The following is a 13,832-nucleotide window of genomic DNA, read 5'->3' on the forward strand; positions in this document are numbered from 1 at the left end:
ATCCTTGGGACAAACACTTTATTTTACGTTGCTCCAGTCCACTCAGCTGGTAAAAATGAGTTGTAACCGTAATTGAAAGGGCTTACCTCGTCACACTCTATGCCACGCTGAATCTCCTTAACTATCTTAAGGGTACACGTTTCTGTGGAGTGCTCAGCCACTTGCGCGTCAACTTCACGTGCGGGCCGTTCCGTTGATCGGATCAACTGGAACCCTCGCCGTCAAATCGACGGAATACTAGCTATGTACCTCTATATTATTGAGGTATATCTCAATTCTCCATTTCTATTTAGTTCTCTGTTAATCGCTTTGCACAAAATGTTTCGAAATATTTGCGAAAATATTCAAACAATTACTATATGCGTGTCTCCTTGTGTATGTATATAATTGTCATTCTATCTGTTTCTCTCTCTCCCTTTATCACTCTTACTTACCCTCTATCTCCCCCTCTCTGTATATATTTATATACACACACACACACATATATATATATATATATATATATATATATATATATATATAAGTATGTATACATAATATGTATAGATATTCATGTCCATGTACACATATATAAATGTACATCTATCACTGTAACAATTATATATATATATATATATATATATATATATGTATATATATATATATATATATATATATATATATGTATATATATATATATATATATATATATATATATATATACATACATATGTATATATATATATATATATGGATACACAAGCATATATATATATATCCATATATATATATATCGATATATATGTGTACATATGTGTGCGCATGTCTATATGCATGTAAATACGTATATATATATATATATATATATATATATATATATATATATATATATATATATATATATATATATATATATATGTATGTATGTATATATATATATATACGTATATATATACCGACATGCACACATTCATAAACCCTTTTAAATGAGAAATACGAAACTATACATTGGTTTGCTTTACATTAATATGCATGCTTTTATTAACGCTGGAAGCTTTATTATTTTTTGCTCTTTATATATTTTTACCCTGTATTTGTATTTTTCACCCAGACTGTAATATCTTTCTTTCTTATGTAATTATATACTGTAGCATATTATTAATTTCTCACATAACTGACATTGCTACAGAACGAAAACGTGAGTAGATTGAAATCCTTAGATATCACCGATATATTATTGTTTCCTGTACGAAGGGCATTCATTATAATTTCACGTAATATGATAACACCTTTCTCAAAGGCATGCCTATCACAGCTGCTTCCTGATATTTGTTCGCAATAGACTAGACTGAAAACAAAATGGCCGTCATTCGTAATTGATGTTGCTACTGTTATTACGTTTTTTTCTTCTTGTTATTGCTGCTGTTTATCCCAAAGGCAGCTTCGATTGAGCATACAAATGATCATTGGTGTTCCAGTTTTGACCGTCACCTATTTCTCTATATCGATTATTACGTTTTCATTGTCTTTTTTTTTTATTTCCTTCTTTGTGTGTATATGTGTGTGTGCGGGTGCGTGTGCGTTTTTGTGTGAAAGTGTGTGTGTTTATGTTTGCGTCTGCGTATCCATGTGTGTGTGCGTGTGTGTGTGTATGATGCTAAGATGTTATTTGAAAGAATTTGATTGTTATTATTAGATGGTTGAACGTTGTCATTCAAGACATGGCATGTTAGTTACTGCTTTAATGCTGAATAATAGCAGGCAGGAGCGTGGCAGCAATGACATGTCTCGCACGACATACGGCAACAGACAAATCTGAATCTTCGTAAATGCCTATGACATAACACTGAAATACACGTACCCCATGATGGTACTGGGATAAACGGTTCTGTGTTACGACAGTCATTACAAATTTGGCTATAATCCAACGCTCTACTGCTTCTTTTCTCTGCACTCTTGAATTCAGTGTAAGATCAAATTTTCATTCTTCATATTAGCGCAAGTGTGGCTGTGTGGCAATGACTTTGTTTCCCAACCGCGCGGTTCCCGGTTCAGTCCTACTTCGTGGTACCGAGAGCAAAGGTTTGCACTATGGCCCTTCGGCTAACCAAAACCTTATGAGCAGATTTGGTATATGGCAATTGAAAAAAACCGTCGTATATACGTATATGCATATATATATCTATATATATATGTGTGTGTGTGTGTGTGTGTGTGTGTGTGTGTGTGTGCGTGTGTGTGTCTTTTTCCTTGCGTGCGTGTTTTTGCCTGCCTTTGTCCCCACAACCGTTTGACAACCGGTGTTGTGGTTTGGCAAAAGCTACCCCTACTGGAATAAGTACCAGGCTTTACAAAAATATAAACTGAGATCGATTCGCTCGACTAACATTCTTGAAGTCGGTGCTCCGGCATGGCTGCGGTGTAATGACTGAGTCAAATAAAAAATGAAAGACGAAAGATAAAGAAGATACCAGTGAAGTATTAGCCATTCCTTCCTCTCTCTTTTTAGTTCTCTTTCTCTCTGTTGGTTCTTTCTTGCATTCTGGAACAACGCAACATAAGAACAATTGCGGGAAGTCTTTTTCTTCGAATATCAAAATTGGATTGAGCAAATGTTTCTCATAGGAGGACTGATATGCTCTAAGAACCTTCCGTGGTTGTATGTATGTGTTACACAGTAGCAACTGGAAAAAGAGAAAGAGAAATATATACAGCTACTACCGTATACCAAAGTTAACTACTTTCAATTCGTTGCTTAGCTCACTCCAACTCTATTTTCAACTCTTATATATAACCTTACCTCGTAGCTTATTAACTGCTATGCAGTCGCAAGCACAGTTGAGTACCTGAGAAATCCATTTGCAATTGCGTGATTCTCGATTTGATCTTGAGACGTTGTCTCCTATGCTATTATATTCCACAACGTCATGTGAGTAAAATATTATTGTGGTAATTGTGTGAAAGATCCCAGTATATCTCCTGGCGATGTACATCGGCAGATAATATAAAGAACGGCGAGAAAACCAATAAAACTGTACCCTTAATTACAAGTATTTTCTGGATTTTGTTCTATTCCCTTGTCACTCTTGTCATCATAATTTCAATGAAGCATTTATTGAACATTCGATTAACAGGTAACCGATAAATCCATCCTCCACAAAATGGGATAGAAAGTAAAATAAACAAATAGCCAAAGTTAGATAATGCCTCAAAATAACATATTGGCTGTCGTTAGTTTCTAATGTATGCTAATACTAAAACGTTTTATTCTTTAACTGGAGACGACAAACCGTAGTTTTGTTCGTCTATTCATAATGTAACGAAGTGGTAAGCTATATCTTAACTGAATAAGGTGTGAAGGCGCCAGAGATTATAGTTAAGGCACTATGCTAATTACGCTGAATCGGATGGTGCGTTACGTTTTTAAAAAACTAATCCATACAGTTTAGGTGATCCGAAAAGGGTTCATTTGGCTCCTCAACCTATAAAGCGTGGCTTCAGGAAGCTATTCGTAAATCCTTTTCCACAGGAGGGAGAGAGCTTTAAGTATTAGCGGAGCAAGTTTCCTGCTCTATTAGAATCCAAGGCTGAAGAGGGTGTATATGTAGGACTAGCTATAAGGAAATTCTTCAAGGATGAACATTTTGAAAACTCTCTTAATGATTCTAAAACGATGGATTAGTTTTGAAGATGTGATGAAGAACATCTTGGGTAACCACAAATATCCAAACTACAAAACATAGTTGGAAGAACGCTGGAAAATTTGTGTCCTTAGGATGTAAAATAAGCATTAAAGTTCATTTCCTAGAAACCCATTTGGATTTCTGTCCGGGAAATGTGAAGCATGTGAGTGAGGAGCAGATGTAAATGTTTCGTTAACGCCTAAAGGAGATGTAGAAAGATATCGGAAAGGATGGAATGGCAATATTATGATCGACTACTGCCAGATAGTGCTTCATGAATGTCTATCACACATGAAAGTGTTCCAAACGTATTTTCTAAGTGTGAAAGAAGAGACTTTGAGGTGTTGAACGTAAAAAATAAACAGAATCCTTATAAAAGTCTGCTCTGTTAACTTTCAAATGCATTTGCGCCATTTTATTTTGCTAAATATAGTACCAAATTCATTTTTATTATATTCATTTTGTCCAACCATATGTCATCATTAAATTGTGCGAAAGCCTTCGGTAATGTGTAAAAGCTTTTTTGATATTTTGAATTAGCACCACAGAAATATCAATAGATAAAGTAACATACAAATATCAAAGCTACTTTCAAAATATTCCATGTCGCAGACCTGTGTTATTTGTAAAAGACCAACATAATTTAACTCTTTGTGGAGTAATCTAATATTCTGTTAATTCTTTACGGGTGTTGTCATTTACTTCTTCACACAGCCCAAGAAACAAATCTTCATTCCTAAACTCAACCATCATCGCCTCAGTCCAGTCAATAAAATCCACTCACGACAAATCTACATCGAAATATATTGTGTATCCTAAAATCGAATCCTTACCTATCAAGTGTTCGGTGAAAAGCTTATTTCTGTGTTGGCTATAAACCAGAAACAGAATATAATTCTGAATATCGATAGTTTGTGGAGACATAATGAGATAACGGGATTATTTGCCGTTTACATTGTCCTGTTCACAATATGGTGTATATAAATGACGTCATAAGAAAATAACTTTAAACTGGAAAATACTGTGAGCAGCATAGCTCCGGAATGCAACATTTTCTCTTATTTAAATTTCGGTATTGAGATAATATAATTAATTGTAATTTCTACGTTGTCCTGTATTTCTGTTTCCGTTTTGATTTTTTTTAAATATTTCTTTTATTTAAACAGACGATTGATCGGTAGCATTAAGTCACCGATGTGATATACATATTAGATACTTCTGCCTGGTTGTTTTACAAGCAGAGTTTCTCAACAAAAAAGATGTACTTAAATGATTACAAGTTAACTTTCTTCTATTCAAACGAAGGAAGAATGTCTCTTCCCTCTTGCTCAGTATCTGAGTCAGTAAGTCGACAATTTCTAAACGTTTTATTTAGTACTGCACCAGTAATACGTTTACGGCACTGCATTATAGTTCACTTCATAATGAGGTTGTAGGGTTTTCTATTTCTCTTTCTTTCAACATACAGGTATATTTGTACAATGGAAAGGAAATTCAGAAACTTCTGGATGTAATGGTTAGAGAAAGTGAGAGGAAGCGTATGTTCCTAAATTTCAAGAAGACACAGATTATGGTGGTGACAACGAAAGGTAGTCCAAAGTGCTTGTTGAAAGTGAACAATCATATCATTAAGCAGGTATCATCCTTCAACGACCTTACAACTTTTATCGCAGAAGATGCAAGATGTGTGAAGAGATCAAAAGTACAGTGCTGGCAGAATATGCTTTCTGAAAATTGTGTGCTCTGAGCATCAGTACCGAGCTCCCTATATTGAACTGCTGTGTCTACCCTGTATTAATGTATGGATGTGAAGCATGGTTTAGGACATCAGGAATGAGAAAGTGCTCGGAGAGGTGTGGAATGTGCTTCTTTATGAAAATATTGAGGATAGCATGAACAAAGTGTCTAAAGAAATGATGATTCGGGCAACGTTAAGTAAGAAACTGCTTCGTGAGGAAAGACTCAAGTAACTGAGATTTCTTGGTTGCGTGATCAGGAGAGAGGGCCTGGAAAGTTAGCGATGACCAGAAAGAATGAAGGGGAAAAAGCAGAGGAAGGAGAAGGATGATATGGATGTCAAGATTGACAAACTGGTTGGAAGAAAGTGACATTAAATACCAGGAAGTTGAACTGTTACAGAAAACAAATAACAGAGAATTGTGACATGACATGACAATCTATTTCTTACATTCTGGACATGGCACCCAAAGAAGATGATGTGATGAAGAATTATTACAAAACCTCAATGCATGTGTCGGTATTATGAAACCGACTTCAAATGTATCTTACGTCTACTTTTTCCTCTATGATTGCTCTTGTGTTTGTGTGCATGAGTGCGTATACGTGTGTGTGTGTGTGTGTGTATATATGTGTGTGTGTGTGTGTGTGTGTGTGTGTCTGTGTGTGTCTGTGTGTGCATGTAAATGTCTAGGTCAAGATACTGCCGTTAGACGGTGCTTCCAATCGTGTTTTCGCCCATTCACTCACATGTGAAGTTGTTCTGATTTATCATCGAGCATTTCTGTCTACTAAATTGTCTGCATCTCATAGAAACTTCAGAGTTAAAAAAAAAAAAAAACACACATGAAATAATACAATATACTTCTTCGACCGTATCTGCATTCCAGTGGATATACATTTATGTGCGTGTGTGTGTATGTTGAAAATATTTTTGATGGAAATATTTTTGATGCATTAAGTAATGCTGGGCATTGGGAATACGAAATAAGGTATTAAATTTCAGATTCAAGAAAATTTATTTTATTTTATTTTATCTTATTTAAATCTAGAATATACGATAACTCTTTTTATAATGCGTTTCTGATATTTAAGAATTTCGTCTTACATTTTGTTTGCTTTTATTTTTTTTTTTTATTTTCTTCATATTATAATCTAAAATAAATTTCACTTAAGTTTCATTGCTGCACGAATGTTTCATGTCTCCCTTGTAATGTAACCTAATGTTATGAGCTATTATGAAGTTATTGCGTATGAGATTTTCTTTTTACTTTCATTGAGGCTCAAGTAACAGATTTGTTTAAGAAAATATTCTAATGAAAAGAAGCTAGTATATTAACAGATAACGTTGATTATCAGTTACGTTGAAAATAACTAAATTATTGCTCTCTAAACGAAAGGAATTGTTTTCTTCTTTTCTAATAAACCGAGAACCTGATATTTATATAAAGATAAAAAACAAGGCAGAATTTTTGTGTTCGTTTCTGTTTATTTCTTGAATTCTTTTTCTCAGTCTTTTATTAAATAGAAATTAAAATAAAGACATATTCCGAGCGATTGATACACAAGACAATTCGATGTTTTATACGAACAATAAAAGTATAAGTGGCGAGAATGAGGAAAAAATACTGGAGTTTGTCAAATTTATTTGATTGACCGAAATGTTAATGTCCATTTCACATTTTTTACAAATGAAATTAATATAAGGTTGTAATTTCTATAGAAAACTCTTAAAGCTTGTAAAGGCTGTTTAGATGTATTTGACTTTCAAAATTTAGTTGTCTTTGTGTTTGTGCGTATTTTAACATAAAAGAAACAGAAACTGTGTCGATTATTCAATTCACAAATACAAGATGAAACCTGTGTCGCCATTTTATTGTTACAATTGTTAGAATTATGTTTTTTGTTTCTTGTGCTATTTTCATTAATATAATTCACTTCATTATTTCAATTCATAGCTCTTCACTATACCAGGATTCCGTATGATGCAGTTTACAACAATACGTGGTGAAGTTCGAAGAAACATCTGAAGGCATCGCTAGAAATGTTTATTTTAAATACAAAAATATTACTGTATATCATGCCTTATTTAATTGTTATTTTTTTAAAATTAATTCTCAAATAAATAAACGAATACCTGACAGAAATTATCTCTAGAACAACGAAAGAAGAAACCTAGAACTCGTTTTAGTTTAACGGGTTAAATAATTAGCTGGGTCATACTATTCGAAATTGCATTAATATCTTTTTCTGGGTGATGGGGTATCAAATAAGGATAGGAGTACTTTCTGATGAGGTGTATTTCAATGTGAATGAAGTTTTGGACAACTTCATGGTCAGCCATTTGAGGGAGGCAGGCAAGTTGATTATCGAGTCCAAAACTTCACGGCTATTTCAATTTATTGACCCAAAAGAATGACACGCAAAGTTGGCATCGTCGGGCTTTCAGCTCAGAACAAAAAAAAAACAAAAAAAAACAGAAGAAACGATGCTAGGCATCTGCTTTTTCGGTGTGCTCACAATTTTCACCGCAGCAGCAGCAACAACAACAACAACAATAATAATAATAATAATAATAATAATAATATTAATAGTAGTAGTAGTAGTAGTAGTAGTAGTAGTAGTAGTAGTAGTAGTAGTAGTAGTAGTAGTAATAATGATAATAATAATAATACATGAAGAAAGGTATGGGTGGACGTGGGCTGATTGGCGTATGTGGGTCCATCAACAGTGAAAGAAAAACATGGCTGAATGCTTGGTAAAGAAAACCTGCTACAATATGCTGCTAGGGCAGAAGGAGCTAACAAAAATTGACTTGCGATTGCTCAGAACAGCAAACGAAATAGAAGAAACCCTACTCTGTGTGGAATTTTATTGTCAGTTCCACCGTGAAACCAACAAATTAAAAGAGGTCGATAAATTAAGTATCAGTAAAACACTGGAGTCGATGTAATCGACTTATCCACTTCTTCAAAAAACTGTTGCCCTTGTGGCAAAATTTGAAATCATTATTAAATAAAGAAATTATTATTATTATTATTATTATTATTATTATTATTATTATTATTATTATTATTATTATTATTATCATCATCATTATTATTATTATTATTATTATTATTATTATTATTATTATTATTATTATTATCATTATTATTATTGTTGCTGTTGTTGTTGTTATTGTTATTTCTATTCTTCTTCTTAGGACGCGGAATTAAAACTATGATCCGTGAACAGATGGAAACGATATTTACTTTTCATATTGTTATGCGCAGTAATATAATACCTTCAATAACATTTGTGAAGTAGAGTTGAAAGTAAGAACGTAAGAGAAAATAGATAACACAATGCTTTTACTATTAACTGTATTACAGAAAATTGGTGTCTTTTGCTTTGCTGATATCTAATTGTAAGCAATATCATCTTAGCGTCTTTTAATCGGTTAATCACCATCAAACATTTATATAACAGATGTTATATCGTAAAAGATAAAAGATGTAGGGTAAAATTTTAATGGTAGAATGATGTGGAAAAGGTAAGATGTAATATAGGTAAAATGTATTTCTGTTGAAGGGAACTATGTAACTTGTCTCCGATGTGTTCTGATTGGTAAATCGTAAAGTCGTATACAGAACAAATTAAGAGCGAGGTCTTGTTTCGAAGTGAGGGGGCTTCATTTAGGGTTAGGCTCTAGCACTGATGATCGTAACACTGTGTGTTTGATTCCCTGAAGACCGCAGAATACACACACGTACAGGCAACCAAACACACATATATACACACTAACACACACACACATGATACGATGTGTGAGCGGACGATATATATATAGAATGAGAATGAAATGCATATCAATTGTTATATCGCAGAAAGCGCGTGACCAGTTGGTTAAGGTATTGGCCAGTGGTTTCCAGTCCCGAATCCGGCAGTGAGATGTGTTCTTAAGCAAAACATTTCATTTCGCGTTGTTGAAGCCCACTCATCTGTAAATGCGACGGACTGACTTCCGGTTCAGGAGGCAATGTTTTGATTTCGATCGCTATACGGCATGAGGATCAGGTAACCTGCCATCTGAACCCCAGACAATAATATCCAGCGAAGTTTTTAGGTTCGAATCAAATGATATTTAAAGAAATGTTTAGATCAAATAGAACGTAGGTGAATTAAACACACATGCACACACACATGCATGCACACACATATATATGTTGAAGGCACATGACTCAGTGGTTAGAGCGTCATGCCCCCAATCATGAGGTAGTGAGTTCGATTACCAAACCGGGCTGTATGTTGTATCCTTTATTTCATTTTGCTCCAGTTCACTCAGCTGTAGAAATGAGTTATAATATCGCTAGTGCCAAGCTGTATCAACCTTTGTCATCAGTGGTGTGGAGAATGGAGTCTGGCATGCCTAGGTGACTGCTGCTCTTCCATAAATAACCTTACCCGGGTTTGTACTTTGGCGGGGAGATTTCTAGGTGTAATCCCATGGTTTATCACGGTACCGACCAGACTATCGGATCTTGCTATGTATCGCTGGTCTCAGTACGCTTTGCATCGTTTTTTTAACTTTCAAATGATGCCAACACACTGGCTTGACGAGCAGGCCAACATTCCCCTTGATCGGAAGAATATTCCATCACAATGTCACCCATTTATAGCTGAATGAACAAGGACAACGTGAAATGATGCCGTTTGCTCAAGAAAATAACGATCCACCCTGTCCAAGAAATGAAACCATCATCTCGTGACCGTGAGTGCAACACCCCTAACCACTGGACCAGACTTTGCTGTCTCGCACATATATAATTGTCCTGTGACCCAATACCACCCAGGATCGAATCTCTCCTGCCCAAATAGTCTTTTAAGAGACCAATTATTTTATGCTGTATATTGTAACATATAACTTTATTAGATAAAAAGACTTTTCAATCGATAATTGTTTTCATTGTAAACAATTGATCTCGTCAGGAAATGAAAAATTGTAGCGATGAGTCAAGCTTATAACACTTTGACACATAAAAACATTAAAACACACATGCTCGTATACACGCCTGTATATACGCTTTCAAACCATATATATATATATATATATATATATATATATATATATATATATATATATATATATATATATATGTGTGTGTGTGTGTGTGTGTGTGTGTGTGTATGTATGTATATGTATATATTTATATATACATACGTACATATATATAAATATACAATCTATCATATGTATATTTATATGTGTGTGTATATGTATGTGCATATATAAATACATATACATATATACGTATATATATAATATATATGTATATACACATATATGTGTATACATATATGTATATATATATGTATATATATACATATATATATATATATATATATATATATATATATGTGTGTGTGTGTGTGTGTGTGTGTGTGTGTGTGTGTGTGTAGTACAATACGCAAATCAATAGACAGTGGATACTCACATGCAACTTTCTGTATATTGGTGGTGACGCACCATTCATACACAGACGGCACGCAAACACACAAGCACCCCTTCACTCAGACAAACACACTCACACACGTATGTACATTTTACTTAACTCTGTCTATGGGTGTTTGTGTGTGTATATATTTACGTATGTATATGTGTGTCTGTATGTACGTGTCCTGTATCTATTGGATGATGTATTGTACTAAATGTTTGTAAGGTTTCAAATAATGGCCAGGCAGCAAACGAAATAATGTTTGAGAAAATTAAATGTTTCCGGCGGTCGAAACTACGAATGAATACAAATAGTAATATGATTAAATGTCCAAGTGATTTGAAAATTCCGCTGCCATTTTGCATAGGTTTTTGTTTTGTCTTATCTTTTTATTTCTACTATCTTCATTTTTGTTGTTATTTATTTCTTTTTTCTAACACACAGAAAAAAAAAGAACAAAATTACGTTTGATTTGATATTTGGTTCAGAGAAACATAATAAATCGGAATAATGACATGAGAACTTAGAAGTGATAAGTAATCTAAATTGTATTTTTTGAGTACTTGAAATCAAGATGGGATTACAGTAACATGACCGCTCTGGTGACAAACGCCGAAGCCAAAACAGACTTTTATGATTAGAAAAAAATAGCCAGTTACACATACATGCAAACACACGCAACATAACATGAACGAACTATATTGTCTCTATGTTCCGACTGCCTCATTAAAACTAAGTCAACGCCGAAACAATGGTGATACTTGCGCTTGAAATAGAGGTGTTTGGTGAATGCCCATGTACTCTGTGTTACCCTTGTAACCCGATCCGAATGTTTGGCCCCAACTAATTCTATAGGATTTCAATTAAAATATGTCAACTTAATGTAACACATGTCGTGAAAGATGTGAAGGCGCGTGGCCTAGAGTTTAGGCACGTTGGTACTGGCGATCGTAAGATCATGGTTTCGATTCGCAGACCAGCCAGCTGCGCGTCGTGTTCTAGAGCAAAACACTTCATTTCACGTTGCCGCAGTCCACTGAGCTGTAAATGGATAACCATCCGACAGTACTAGTCCTCCGATCAGGGGGAAATGTAGGCTTTCCGATTAACTAGCTGAGTATATATATCATTCAAAAGTTAAAATGATGCAAAGCACTGTATGTCCAGCCATGTGTAACATCCGATAGTCTTGTCGATCATGTGACCAGCGAAGAACTCATCTCCAGATGTTCGCTCCCTTTGCTAGAATTTACCGCGACATTTTCTTTAAGTTTCATAGTAAAGATCTAAATTAACAAAAACAGAATTGAGTCAATTCCTCAAACGATATTACAGCATATCGCAAAAACAGAAAAAATGCAATTGTCACAGTTTCCCAGCATTTGGTCATAGACTTTCTCAAACGGAGCAGACTAGAGGGTCAACGAAGAATAAGAAAACACATTGTCTATAACCCATCTCTGAGTTACTCGATATTAAAATTATTAAAACCTCAATGACGAATTTCAATTATATATACACAGGTAGGATTGCTTATGCATGTTCTGACGTAGTACGTATTTGAAACGTTTAAGTTATGTTCAAGTTATGTTCAAATTTAATATGAAAGGCGGCGAGTTGGCATAATTGTTAGAACACCGGACAAAATGCTTAGCGGCATTTCGTCCATTTTTACGATCTGAGATGAAAGTCAACTGAGGTTGTCTTTGCCTTTCATCCTCTCTGGGTTGATAAAATAAATACCAGTTGTGTATTGGGGTCGATGTAATTGACTTACCGCTCCCTCAAAACTGCTGGCCTTGTACTACAATATGTAATCATTATTATTAGTCTATGATGTTTTATATATTTCAGTGCATTCAAAAACTGTCGCATCATTAGTCACAAACTAAATCATATTGTCGCGTTCATATAACTGTTTAGGGTTGTCGGCTCATGAAAAGTTACGGGGAACGATGACGGGAAAATCATAAGAGTGACTTGTCGATCATGTCGCTTCGCAACTTCTGCATTTTCAATCTCCGTTCTTCAAGAGGAGGCAACCACTCAGAAATGCATGCATCTCACAGTCTCGTTAGGTGGATCTGTGAGCTGACTTGCTGTATTTAAACCTATTTGTCTAGAGTGAGAAATTTTCTCCATGACAAATAGAGTGAATGACTTTCTGGCCCGATCGAATATCCCTCAATCATATTTGTACTGGGACAAAGTTCGTATTTATACACATCACTGCTTGGCGCTGTCAGCCTGTACATTTATGCATATATATATATATATATATATATATATATATATATATATATATATACCTATACACAGTGTTGTTTTTAAGCAAACAAAGATATGCGATTTCTACGGTGAGTGACAATTTTGTTAATAATAATGATATTTCATAAGCGATCACCGTGTATTGACTAAAGTAATTAGTATAAGCCCTCGAAGGGGAAAAATTTTTTTCCGTATGCGTTGGACTCGAACCTATACCTCTATATGTAAGCGATATATCCACCAGCCGAAACGAGAAGCTGACTGAGAAGGTTCGACGAATAGTTATGGAAGACCGCTGTGTAATAATCCAGGAAACTTTTCTGGAAGTGGAAATAAGCACAGGAAGACCAAATTCAATTTTAATGGAAAATTTGTGCATGCGGAGGATTTGTGTGGTGTGCCATTTTTATCTTCTACAGTCATGGCAGTGTTGTCAATCGGGCCTGCCCTAGATGCGCGCAGAATAACCAACGGTCCTGAACAAAATGGTACAATGCCCGAGCATTGTTGACTGGTGGAGCTATGTCGAACAAATGATATAGTGCCCAGGTTATGATCTTGCTATTGGTCGACTCCATCGGGAAGATCTTCTTGATATCTTCTTTTATCCAGAAAGCGTAGGCAGTTATTTTTCGTATGACTGTATCCTACATCCATGACTTAAATTTCTACTTTGTCGAAATATAGA

The 13,832-nt window shown here is 34.7% G+C and overlaps 2 long non-coding RNA genes across 2 annotated transcripts; one reads left to right on the top strand and one right to left on the bottom strand.

The window, feature by feature from the left end:
• Nucleotides 1-987: 987 nt before the first annotated feature.
• Nucleotides 988-4,638, bottom strand: LOC128249098 (uncharacterized). The gene is made up of 2 exons (XR_008265226.2): nucleotides 4,496-4,638; nucleotides 988-2,663 (listed from the first exon to the last, which is right to left on the bottom strand). It is a non-coding gene; the product is annotated as an uncharacterized LOC128249098 (long non-coding RNA).
• A 52-nt stretch (nucleotides 4,639-4,690) lies between these two features.
• Nucleotides 4,691-7,475, top strand: LOC106869920 (uncharacterized). Its single transcript, XR_001409457.3, has 2 exons — nucleotides 4,691-5,005; nucleotides 7,358-7,475. It is a non-coding gene; the product is annotated as an uncharacterized LOC106869920 (long non-coding RNA).
• Nucleotides 7,476-13,832: the final 6,357 nt, after the last annotated feature.

This window comes from Octopus bimaculoides, chromosome 11 (genome assembly GCF_046866305.1).
Source record: "Octopus bimaculoides isolate indiv1 chromosome 11, ASM4686630v1, whole genome shotgun sequence".
In the NCBI taxonomy this organism is placed as follows: Eukaryota; Metazoa; Mollusca; class Cephalopoda; order Octopoda; family Octopodidae; genus Octopus; species Octopus bimaculoides.